This window comes from Suricata suricatta, chromosome 8, assembly GCF_006229205.1.
Source record: "Suricata suricatta isolate VVHF042 chromosome 8, meerkat_22Aug2017_6uvM2_HiC, whole genome shotgun sequence".
Lineage (NCBI taxonomy): Eukaryota > Metazoa > Chordata > Mammalia > Carnivora > Herpestidae > Suricata > Suricata suricatta.
Genome location: NC_043707.1, coordinates 64048383 through 64060872, shown reverse-complemented (window position 1 = coordinate 64060872; position 12490 = coordinate 64048383).

The following is a 12490-nucleotide window of genomic DNA, read 5'->3' as shown; positions in this document are numbered from 1 at the left end:
GCTCAGTTTCCTTATCTGCAAAGTGAGCATAACAGAAACCGCCTCATCCAGGAGCAGGAGTAAATGAAACTGGAGGAAAGACATTAGCACAATGCCTATCACAAGGCAGGCGCCACAGGAATGAGCAAGTAGGATCCTTGTTCTTAGACTTAGATGGGATTTGGAGGGAGGAGCAACCGGGAAGGAAGAGTGAGCAGAGAAAAGAAAACTAAGAAGTAAGAGGACAAGCCCAGAAGAGGGGAGTTTGCCTGGTGACCTGCCCAGATATGAAGGTCCTTTCAGTACCATGGCATTTGATACCACATTTCCCCATCATGGTCATTCTGAAATCATGCACCAGTTGTTTTTCCATCCAGTGAATTTGTAAGGCATCTAGTCATAAGTTCTCACTTGTCACAGACTGAACTGAAATACTGAAATATTGGAGGCCCAGGGGCAGATCCAGAAAGGAAACCCACAACTTACTGTTGACATTCAGCTGCTCTGTCCATGAGCAACAGAAATGGGTCTTATTGTCATTTTAAAAAATATCTCATTCATGAATGTAAGTGAAATATATAAAATACCTATGATGATACTATAAATAGGCTTAAAATACATATCACAAGAACTAGAAGAACAAGAACTAGAACATTGACAAATAAAACCATCATTTTAGGATAAAAATACATGCAACATTTCTGCTGAATTCCCATTATTTAAAATCTTCAGGATAAAAACTACATTATGAATGCATAGATCTAAACACAGTCAATACCATTCTTTTACTTTCCTTCCTTTCTGTATCTTTCTCTAAATATTAAGCCTGAAACCAGTAGTAAGGCCTTAAGCAGCCCTACCTTCCTGGAAGCTTCCCTTCCGTCAAGGTCCTTGATGCATGGATATACCCAAAGCTAATTTTCTAGTAACTGCAGCCCATTCCTAGCACAAATACTTGCCATACACTAAAGGAAATTCAGGAAGAAAGTCAGAAAACTACCGACAACTAGTTGCAAAGCACCTGGTTTTAAAACCTTAAAGGCAGATTCTGGGGACCAGTAATCCAAAAGTTTGAGCACCACCATCTTGAACACTTGCCTTATCTTAGAAGCACTGCAATCCTGCATGACTAGATAGTCCAGAGCTGGCGTGAACCTCTCAAATCACCTCCTGAAGGATGCTGATAATCAACATCAAACCTGAAAGATGGGCGTGGCTTTCTCCTTAATCCCACCCTCATGCAAAGCAGCACGGAACCATTGAGCTGCCATCTTCTCACCACGAATCACATGCAAGACAAGGGGAGAGAAGAAACAGAAGGTGAGTGAGAGCAGTGAAGTGAAGAGAAAGGAACAGACAGAACTGCATTCCCAAGTTCAGGAAGCCCATTTGTCACCTGAGGTAGCTGCCTGAAGGAAAGCCAAACTGTGCTTTGAGCAGGGAATGCTGTGTGTCAGCAATTCTGCCACATGCCTGGGGCCTCCTAGGAGAAGCACCAGACTGCCCACACTGGGACAATCCATCCTTCCCTTTGAGAGGCGACAAAGCTCCCATTTTTAGGCAAGGTCCACAATCTCATGCTCATTAAGACTGCCATTGAGAAGTTCCTAGCATTGCATTCCAATTCTTGGACCAGTTTTTCTGGTGGCAAATAGGTGGCAAATCTATTTCTAAGACTGGTGTGATTATAGATGGAACACAGTTGTATAACAAAAAGTTGGCTTTTGGCCAGTTTTATTTCACAAGAAGCTTGAGAACTTCCAAAAAGTATGATATATGAGCCTTGATTCATAGCATCTTTAAAAACTGTGTATCAAAACGTACATCCACACATAGCGTGCAAATGCTTTGTAAGCGTCATGTTTTTCTAACCATCTTGGTCTGCTGCTCCACTTCCTGCCTTCGTGAACAGGATGTGACCCAACAGGATGTAACTCTCCCTTGTTTTCCATTTTTCAGTTCTCGTAGCCCTATGTCTGGGTTTGATGACTTGATTATTGACCTCTGGTAAGAAGGGCTACAGAGGAAAATCCATACTCCAATAATCTGAGCCCCTAAGACTTTCTGTTCTTCCCTTTGGTGTCTGGTAATCTCTCCTCTCCAAGTAGATGAGGTGCAGGTAAAACCTGAACAGCTGATTCATCATCTGACTGGCTCCACAACGCTTCTGCTACATCTCTGCCAAGGGCACCTGAAGTGTAGACATTTTACACCAAGGGAGAAGATGGCAGAGCCCTAATAAGCTCACAGCCCAACCACCACACCCCAACCCCACTGACCATCTGAGACCTTGGGCACTTTCCCAGCGGGCAGTGTACAGCAGCCTGATCCTGGCCATCAGAGTTGGTCCCCTCTAACAGGCTGTCATTTATCCAGTTTTTATAGATGAATTAACTGAGGCACAGAAAGGTTAAGTAACTGCTCAAGGACAACACTTATTCTACTCCAGTACACTTCTCAGGGAGAGGAACTTGGAGACTTGAGGGTTGCCAAATATGGCCAAATAGCAAATTAGAGACAGGTGCCATGAGAGGGCATGAATGACCCCCTTGGGCTTCACCCCCCAGCTCCTCTTAGTCACCTGCCATTCACCAAGTTCTGGAACGCTTTTGGAATCCACTTGCATCTCTCACTTGTGCCAGGCCCTGGGGGAACACCTTCTGTAGACTTACTACTCTGCTGTTTTCGCTTCTCCAGGACAGTCTTGGGGCCAGACGCTGATCCTAGTGGCCTGCAGAGACCTTCCTATGAGTGTCTCTCCTCTCCTCAAGTCCTTTCCATGCACAACAGAGAAGCAAAAACAGGAAAAGGGAGGGAAGAGAGGGCTGTCCCAGGCTGGCCGTCTTGAGATTTCAGAGCTGAGATTACACGGTCAGCACCTCCCGCCACTGTTCAGGCCCTCAGACCACCCACAATCCGGTAGACTGGTTTGGGCCAGCAGGTGGTAAATTTCCCTACGTGGGGAGACAGCATCGGAGATGTCAAGTACCCTCTGTCTTACTGCAAAGCACACAATTGTCCATTGTGCCATAATGAGAGGTGAAAAAACGGCTCAAAGAAGATGCAGGAGAACGCTAAGACCTCTACTGGGGAGACATGTTAAAATTGGGGTTCCAGAGGACCATCTAGGTGGACTGTCCAGTAGGCAGTTGGAATTCTCTATCGGATGGGACTCTGACCTATTAAATAACACATTGGTTTTCCCATAATGTGGTTTTACTCATGAGAATCTGCACTATCTCCCTTGAGTCTCCTTGCTATAGTTCACCACTAAATCAGGCTTAAATAAGCATAACTCTGATTTGTGCAGCTGACAGTTCATGAGCCAAAATTAGGGCCCTTCTTTAACTTCATACTTAACGATGGAACTAAGTCATACCTTCAGATGACTATGATAGTTTAAAAATATGTAGTGTTTAATGGAACTATTCAAATACAGCTAAGGGAGTTTTTGAATTTTCTTGTTACTTGTTGGCATAAATAATAAAAAGTGTCATAAATTGGCTGTATTATGAGGATACTGGAGACATAATTTTTAATTGTCTTATTTCTAAATTTACATGATTATGAAATTATCCCTCTCTTAAAAGTGTAATAGCTCTTACATGGTGAGCAGTTGGCTCACCTTCTAACCCGAGGGTCTCACATTGTGCTTTGCACACAGTAGGCTTACAAAAAATATTAGAGGTCTTAAATTTAAGTAGTGACCCTCATAAGTGACACATGCTTAATAGTGAGAACTCTTACACTTGAACCAAACTGTTTAGAAAGTCAATCACATTTCTTTGTTTAAATGTGTGCCAAATACATTTTAGAATAAGTATCAAATTGAAAGGGACATCAGAGCAGTTTTCTGAAGTTACAGTCTAGGTGTGTCACTAGTAATACCATCACATAAATCTCATTAACTGTAACTGTCTATAGCATTTGTTCTCAGCCTTGGCCCAATCTCTAGAAATTATTTGGTCCAGCACTTAAAGGATGGGAATTTTCTGGGGCACCTGGGGACTCAGTCGGTTAAGCGTCTGACTTCAGCTCAGGTCATGGTCTCGCAGTTCATGAGATCTCATTGGGCTCTGTACTGACAGCTCAGAACCTGGAGCCTGCTTCAGTGGGAGCCTGGGTCTTCCTCTCTTTCTGCCCCTCCCCCACTCATGCTTGCTCTCTCAAAAATAAAATTATAATTTTTTTTTAAATCATAGGAATTTTTAGGATTCTAACGTGCAGTGGAAGCTGAGAAACAACTATACTCTTTTCAAAAATATGATTTTCCAAAATGTTCAAGCTCTCTAGTAATTTAAAAAATTAAGAAAGAAACAATAATGTCACTATCTCAGATTATCACATAGGCACTTATTATCACTAAAAAGAATATTAATATTAAAGTATTGACATAGTGTTTTCTTCAGACTGTGAGTTACCACCCCTTGATGGATCACGTAATTAGGAGGGAGGGAGAAGGAGAGACAGAGAGAAAGAGAAGCGGGGCTCACCCAAGACAGGCTCAAGTTCACCCAAAGTGGGACTTGAACTCAGAAACCATGAGATCATGACCGGAGTCAAAGTCAGATGTTTAATGACTAAGCCTCCCAGTGCTCCATCTGGTATTTAAGAAAATTTGGAAAGGAGAGGGAGAGGAGAGGAGAGAAAAAATTCATTCCATCTAGTTAGGAAAATAGTAAATTCATATAACGTGTGTATACCGAATCACTATGTAAAATATATTTCTTACAGTAAGTCAAGCTGCACAAGTTTGAAAAATGCTCTAGAATGTAAAGAAAAACACACTCTCCTGCAGTGCCGTGGGGAAAGGGGAGATGTAAATGTGCACAGCTTTTCTTGAGAATCCTTGAGCAACAGGCATTTAAAGCCTTGGAAATGTCCACTTTGACCCAAAGTTTCCCATCTAAGAATTTACCCTAATGAAATAATCTCCCTGACACACATCTTTATATGAGGGATGTGCATTCCACCGCTGTGTATGATGGTGAGCAGTTTTAAATGTCCAGCTATGTGGATTATGGTTAAATACATAATGGGAGACCATACAATAAAATACAATATACTCATTAAAAATACTGAAGTAGATTGATCTCCATTGACTTGGAATGATGTTTAGGTACGTTAAAAAGAAAAAAAAAGATTATAATACAGTAGGTGTGGTATAATCCCGCTTTGGTGTCTTTATATGTATTTTGAAGCTATGGAGAGAAAGGTTAAGTGCATAGACTTGGAGCCCAGAATGTTTGGGTTTCATGACCTGCCCTGCACTGACCCTCCCCTGCAGCCCCCTGCCCCTGCATGGGCTTAGCCAAGAAGCTGAATCTCACTAATGAAATGGGGATAATTCTCACAGCTCAAAAGATTGCTGCGAGAGTAAGTTTCGGTAACACATGTAAAATTCTCCGAGCAGCACCAAGCACTTAGTAATCCCTCAAGGAATGCTGGCTATATCTGTCCCAGAGACAGAATGAGAAATTTCTCCTTATAAATCCTAACTAACAGTTCATTCTCTGGGTGCTGGGTTTACTAATGAACTGCTTTCATTAATTTATACATTTTGTATATTTAAATTTTATCACTGAAAAGTCAATACACAGCATAAAATTAAAGTATATAACTCTGAGTTCTAAAATATCTTTAATGCGTTAAGGCTAAAAACTACATAAAACTAAAACAGGAATAGCAGTAAAACATGTTTTAATTGGATTTTACTTGGCTACTTTAAAGAGATAAGGTTTGAGGGAATTTTTTTTTCTATTACCAGGCAATGAATTGTGCTCTGAAATTCTGTTTCCCTGATTTTGGAATTAGGTAACTTTCGTGACTTGGTACAAAGACTCTGCTTCCCCATGCCCTTCTCTACAGGTGTTCTGTTTCCCTAATGCTCAGTCCAAGAAAGGCTGCTGACAGAAATCAAATATTAATTTGCCCTATTATACAGCCCCCCAAACTATTCCCTGTCCCAATACTATAGCTTAAGCAACCTCTCATAATAATGTCTCAGAATAATGATGACATCCTGTCCAAAGAAAACAGTTCAAACTGAGCTGTCCTCTGTGTTTACCGTGAGTTCTGAACAAGTCCTTAAGTGGCATTGTCCGTGGGTGGGGAATTCATCATTAAAGAAAACTGGGAATTACAGAAGCACGTGGACAAAGAGATTTGAAATTCACCCATTGTCCCTCCGCTCGAAATCCATGAACCCGCTAGAATATTTCCGTCCAGTCTTTCTCTAGACTATCACAGACTGTAGTCACATTGCAGACAATTAAGCCCATTGTTTTTGGTCCCTTGGCATTACATCATGAGCCTTTGCCATTCTGTCATATAAATCTTCAAAACATTATTTTAATGACTGAATCAAGTTTTCTTGGGTGAATAATTTAGCCACTTCTCTTTTAAAACCCATTCAGATTGTTTTCGGGTTTTAGCTAATATAAATAGAACTATGGAAAAATTTTGTGAACGAGCTTTTCATGTACGTAAAATTACTTCAGCTTTTATCATGTGTAGAGTCCAGGAAGGAAATTACTGTGTCAAAAGTAATGAGCAGTGTGTGTCTTAGGATAGATGTTGTCACGTTACAACTTGTTTTCTACTTCATGCTCTACACTGGGGTTGCTCTCGTACATTGACAGAACTCTTCAAGGAGGCACTGGTGATATGGATTATTCATTTATATGCGGCCTCGTTCCCAAAGAAATCTGAAGCAGTTTACAAAAACAAGCATAAACAAAACCAATATTTTTAAAGTGGGAAAGTTAGGCTGAAGAGGAAAAATAAGTAACAGCTTGCATTTATTGAATCCTTATTGTGCATCAGGCATTGTTAAGACTAGCATATCTAATTTCATTTAACTCCCACAGCAAAGAGGTACGTATTGTCATGCCCGTTTTACAGATAAGAAAACCAAGACCTGAAAAGTTAATAACTTGTACAGTTCCACACAATCAGTATCGGACAGAGTAGATATCCAAGCCCTTAATTTTTATGCTGTACTTCATTCGAGGCTACAATGAGTTACCTTTTTTAGGGGTGCACCAAAATAAGAAAGCAAAACCAGGGGTAAGGGGACTACTGTATATGAAAACTTAAAAACAAACAAACAAACAAACTCATAGATTCGGAGAACAGGCTGGGGGTTACCAGAGAAGGGGGATGGGTGAAATGGGTGGAGAGAAAATCAAAAGATACAAACTTCTAGCTCTAAAAGAAATAAATCCTAAGGATGTAATGTACTGAATGGTGACTATAGTTAATAATACCACATTGTATATTTGGAAGTTGCTTAAGAGAATAGATCTTTGAGGTTCTCATCACAAGAAAATACTTCTGTAATATGAGTAGTAATGGACGTTAACTAGATGTATTGTGGTGATCATTTTGCAATATATACACTGAATCATTATGTTGTACATCTGAGTATAATATTACATGTCAATTTAAAAAAAGGTGTGTTGCCAAATAAGATAGAAGAGGACATCAGAGACAAAGTGACCGGAGGAGCAAGAAGCACACAGGGTAACAAACAGACTCGGCCCAGGGAGCAGGGTCAGGAGAGGACAGAGGTGACAGACACAGAGAGGGCGGGGCAAAGAGGCCTGCTCACCCCCAGCGCACACACGCTGTTCACAGTAATTCTCAAAATGATCACACAATGCAGTACTTTCTGTTCCTCATAATGACCTGATGTCACGGAGAGAGATAAGGCACACACACCCCACCGCTGGAAGCCGCCACACTCTTCTGTCTCATTATAATGCCATTTGTCTCTGAAATAGAACGCTATCAAAATAGAGAGATCTGCCAGCCCATGCAGGAAACAGCCTCTGTGTTTCCCGTGCTCTGGGTGCGGTTGTAAGCCCTGTGAAAACGACAGCCGCCTCTTCTGGCCGTGAGGGTTGATTCACTCACATCTGTAAACGCCCGCCGCCGGGGAGCCCTCTGCTGTCTCATCCTGAGCTGATGTTCGGCACTGCGTGTGATTTACTCCACGGTGGCCTTGTCCCCTGTCATTTAACTTGTGTCCTAGAAAACAACTTTGACCTGGAGTAGCAGACCAAGTGGACAGAAGAGTGTGCTGGATGTGCATGTGTGTATAGATGCAGATTATAGATTCAGATTTTTCTAGCACTTTAAGTTGCCCTCAAGGCAACTATTTGCGGAGGAATGAAGTTAAGTGCAGCAGGCAACTTGATATTTTGAGGGGCAGCATAAATACTACTGGAGCCTTGACAGTCCAACCACCAATGATTTGACTGGCAGCTAAAAGAACCCATGTCTGGATGCAAGTCGTGACCGAGGGGATTGGAGAGAGGCCCTCTTCCCAGAAGCCTTGCTATGTGGGGCGAGCTGGTCCAGCCGGCTCTCCCCTTGCCCAGTACCACGTGCTTTAGTCCTTGTTCTGCGAACTGAGAGACAGTCTGAGCCCAGGATCTAGGAAGCCATCAACAAGTATTTGTCTAATACCGTATTTTCATCAAAAATCTCAAAATCGTCGAGACACTGAAAAAGTTAGACGTCAGTTATCTAGGACTCACCAGCTTAGAATTCTCATTTCCTGACTATATCACTGGCATTGTTTTCATATCATACCCACTCATTTTTTTAATTGAGCCATAATTGACGTAGGACATTGTGTAAGTTTAAGGTGTACCATGTGTTAATATATTTGTATATTGCAACATCATCACCATAGGGTTAGCTAACACCCCCATCACGTCACAGAATTATCATTTTTTTAAATGTTTATCCATTTACTTTGAGAGAAAGAGAGAGAGGGCATGAACATGCAAGAGGAGCAGAGAGAGAGGGAGAGAGAATCTTAAGCAGGCTCCATGCTCACATGGAGTCCAAAGTGTGGCTCGATCCCATGACTGTGAGATCATGACCTGAGCTGAAATCAGGAGTCGGGTGCTTAACCGACAGAGCCACCCAGGTGCCCTCATTTCTTTTTTGTGCTAAGACCATTTAAGATGGTGTCTCTTAGCAACTTTGAAATAGAAATACAGCATTTTTTATGATAATTGCTATGCTGTGGATGAGATCTCCAGAACTTCTTTATCTTGCAAGTTCAAGACCCATTCACAAAGGAGGTACAAACCACTGCCCATGCAGCCGACCCATGGAAGAAACATGGGGGAAGCAGAAAGGGCAGCAGCAACTAGATCAGTCCTTTTGCTTTGTTTGTCCGCTGCTCAGTAAGCAAACTAAAAATCATAATATCACTCAATCCAGTACTACAGAAATTCAGTTAAATTAATATGATCCCAACACTAGTCTGTCAGAGTTGCCATATTTTTGTGTCCCTACAAACAATATAGAGAATGTGTTTTAAAGACACAGTTTGTGCTCCACCTCCAGAGATTTTGACTTAGCAGGTCTGGGCGGGTCTGGGAAATCTACCTGTTTAGCAAACACTCCAGGAGATTCTGCTCCAGGAACCAAGTTTTTTGGAGACGGTAAAGCAGTTCAATATGGGCTGGGCACCAAACAAGGCCCAGCGTCCACAGCCCCAAGTCAATGAGCTAACTGTGAATTGCACAGGTGCTCTCTCCCTATAGTAAATTAACAGGACTCTGTTTCACATTCTGTTGCTAACCTAAGCTTTTAGAAATTATATAACACTAGCTGGGCTTCATTGAAACTGTCATAAGCCAAATTATATGGGAGGCATACAATAACAATCTTCCAAATCAGCCATTTTTCTCACCATTGCTTTATTTTTATGTTTTAGTTTATTTATTATTTTGAGAGGCGGGGGGAGAGCACAAGTGGGGGAGAAGCAGAGAGAGCGAGGGAAAGGGAGAAAATCCCAAGCAGGCTCTGTACTGACATAGATCAGTACGGGGCTCGAACTCACAAACTGTGAGATCATGACCTGAGCTGAAGTCGGACATTTAATCAACTGAGTCACCCAGGTGCTCCTGTTCTCACCATTTTAAAGATGAGGAAACTGAGGCTTAGAGAGGATGACAGGTTCACCCAAGATTGCACAGCTGGTGAGGGTAAGAATCTGGTTTCGAACTCCGGAGTCAGTCCCGCCGCACATGTGCGGTGACTCCCTGATAACTAAAGAGAGCATCGCTTTACTTCTTCAGTAAGAACTTGCATTCAGTGATTTTGAATACTATCCACGGGTGGCCGATGCATTCCAGACAGTGCTAAGGTTCATAACATATTGAAGTGTCCCCCATTCTAAGATAACGTTATGATTTGATAAGAAGTAACATCAATCTAATAACAGCTTTCAAAGGGCATAAAATTCTACAATAAATATATATATTGAGTGTAAGAGGCCTCACAATTTTGGAAACGTAAAACTGCAAATATAAATAATAAGGATAAAGGAAGAGATCTTAGAACCAATGGCGGGGGCGAAACGCTACAATTTATGGCTCGTTTTGACGACACAGCCACTGGCTTACAGTGCCACCTGCTGTAAGTAAGTGGCAACTACATCAGCCCTCAACTGCCAGAACAGTGGTCTGAAGTTTACAACTACCAGGGATCAGCAAGTGCCAATATCAGCTATGATGTGGGGATGCAGAATGAAGGAAAAAATAAAAATAAAATATAAGATGAGGAAAACTAAGGATGATGGGAGAGAAAAATTAAAGCAAAGTAGAGAGGTGATATCACGTTGTGATTGTTGTGTACTTTAGTTTATCTACCTCTTTGTTACATGCTGGGCATTTTCCCTATTTTTTTCTCCAACTTATATTATACATCCGTCTTACAGGAGCTTGCTTTTTAAAATTTTTTTCAGCCTTTTCAAAGAATAAGTTTCAGTTTTGTTTTCATTGATCATCTCTACTGTAGTGTCATTTCTGTTTGGCATATGTTTATTCATCTCTGTCATTTGCTTCCTTTTGCTTACTCTGGGTTTTTGGTCTCCATACCTGTGCCATGTCATTTTAGATCGTAGAATTTACAAGCTGGAAATAGACATGGAAGAAGCTGGCTCTCCTCCCTCATTTTATGAAGAGGCCCAAAGACAGAGGAGTTGTGCCTAATCTCCTACAGGTGCTAATGAGATTCTCACACTCTTGATTTATTGCCATTTCTTCACGTCTTCCCCTCCCATCTTTTCTCTCTCCTTTACTTTTCCTTTTCCCCCACCCAGAAGAGAAAAAACACAAGATTGCTGAATTGATAAAATTAAGGCGAGATCGGCACACTTGCCCCTTAAAATGTTTGTGTGTAAGAATTTTTAAAACATTGTACATTGGCTTTAGTGGTTAGGTTTTTTTCCTGTTTTTACAACACTACACATTTAGTGTGCTGGAAACACATCTGTTGAATGAGAAGAGAGAAAAAGTCACAAGTAATCAAAGATAAAACAATATTAGAAAATAAAATTTAATGTGTCTTCTACACATTTATTCCTGTATCTGTTAAAATTCTGATATTTATATCGGATATTTGGCAAGAAGCAAAAATAGATGATATCTTTATGTATCAATTATTGGTGTCAAAATGCAAGTGGAGTCCTGCAGTTCAGGTTAAACAGGTGAGCACTTCCAACTGTAAAGTATTCAACGGTGCAGTAAAAGCACTGGCGCTGAGAAGGTTGAAAGAAGCTGAAATTTGACCTTTGGGCTTCTGTCTGGCCCGTGAATGCCACCCCTTGGTCTTCAGAAACCCTGGGGGCCTTGATGTCTAGGTATCCCCTGCCATCTATCAAGAGCTTGATATGAAAAGAATCTGGCAGTAGTCATTCATATCTTAGTGTGGAGTTCTTACTCAAATGGCCTCTCCCTAGGCCATATGTATTTTGTTCCTTCAGAGTGGATTAAAAGGCTTTTGTGTCTAAGAAATTTGAGGTCCTTCCGACCAGGTCAGGCTTTTCAGGTGTCTTGGAAATCATTCCTTCCACCCACACTATTGAAGACCCTACATATTTCAACCTGTTAAGTTGACCATGTCCTCCAAAAACCTGCAGTCCCTAAGAGCACTTCTCAAAACAGCATTAATAATTATACACACACACACACACACACACACACACACACACACATTAGGTCAGTCCGTAATACACTGATGAACGGTGTGAGGCTGTGAGAGGGGTACATTTCTAAAATGCATCTAGCCACAGGACAGTTTCTGCAAGTAGCATCTGCAGGTCTGTAACCGGCAAAATAATGCCACTTCCCCCTCCCCACCCCCAAGATTACATCCACTGGAACCTCAGAATGTGACTTTATTTGGAATAAAGGTAGTTAAGGTAAGGGTCATAAGAAGAAATCACCCCAGATGGACTAGGGGAGGCTCTAAATCCAAGGTAAGGGTGTCCTTATACAAGACAAAAGAGAAGGTACGTGGTGGCCCAGGGAATATGGCCCTGTGAAGGCAGAGGCTGGAGCGCTGCCAAAGGACACTCTGGGACACTTGAGAGGGAAGAGTCTCCTTTCTAGAGTCTTTAGAGGGAGGGAGCCCTACCAACACATTGGTTTTGGATTTCCAGCCTCCAGAACTGTGGGAAAATACGTTTCTCTTGTTTGGGGCC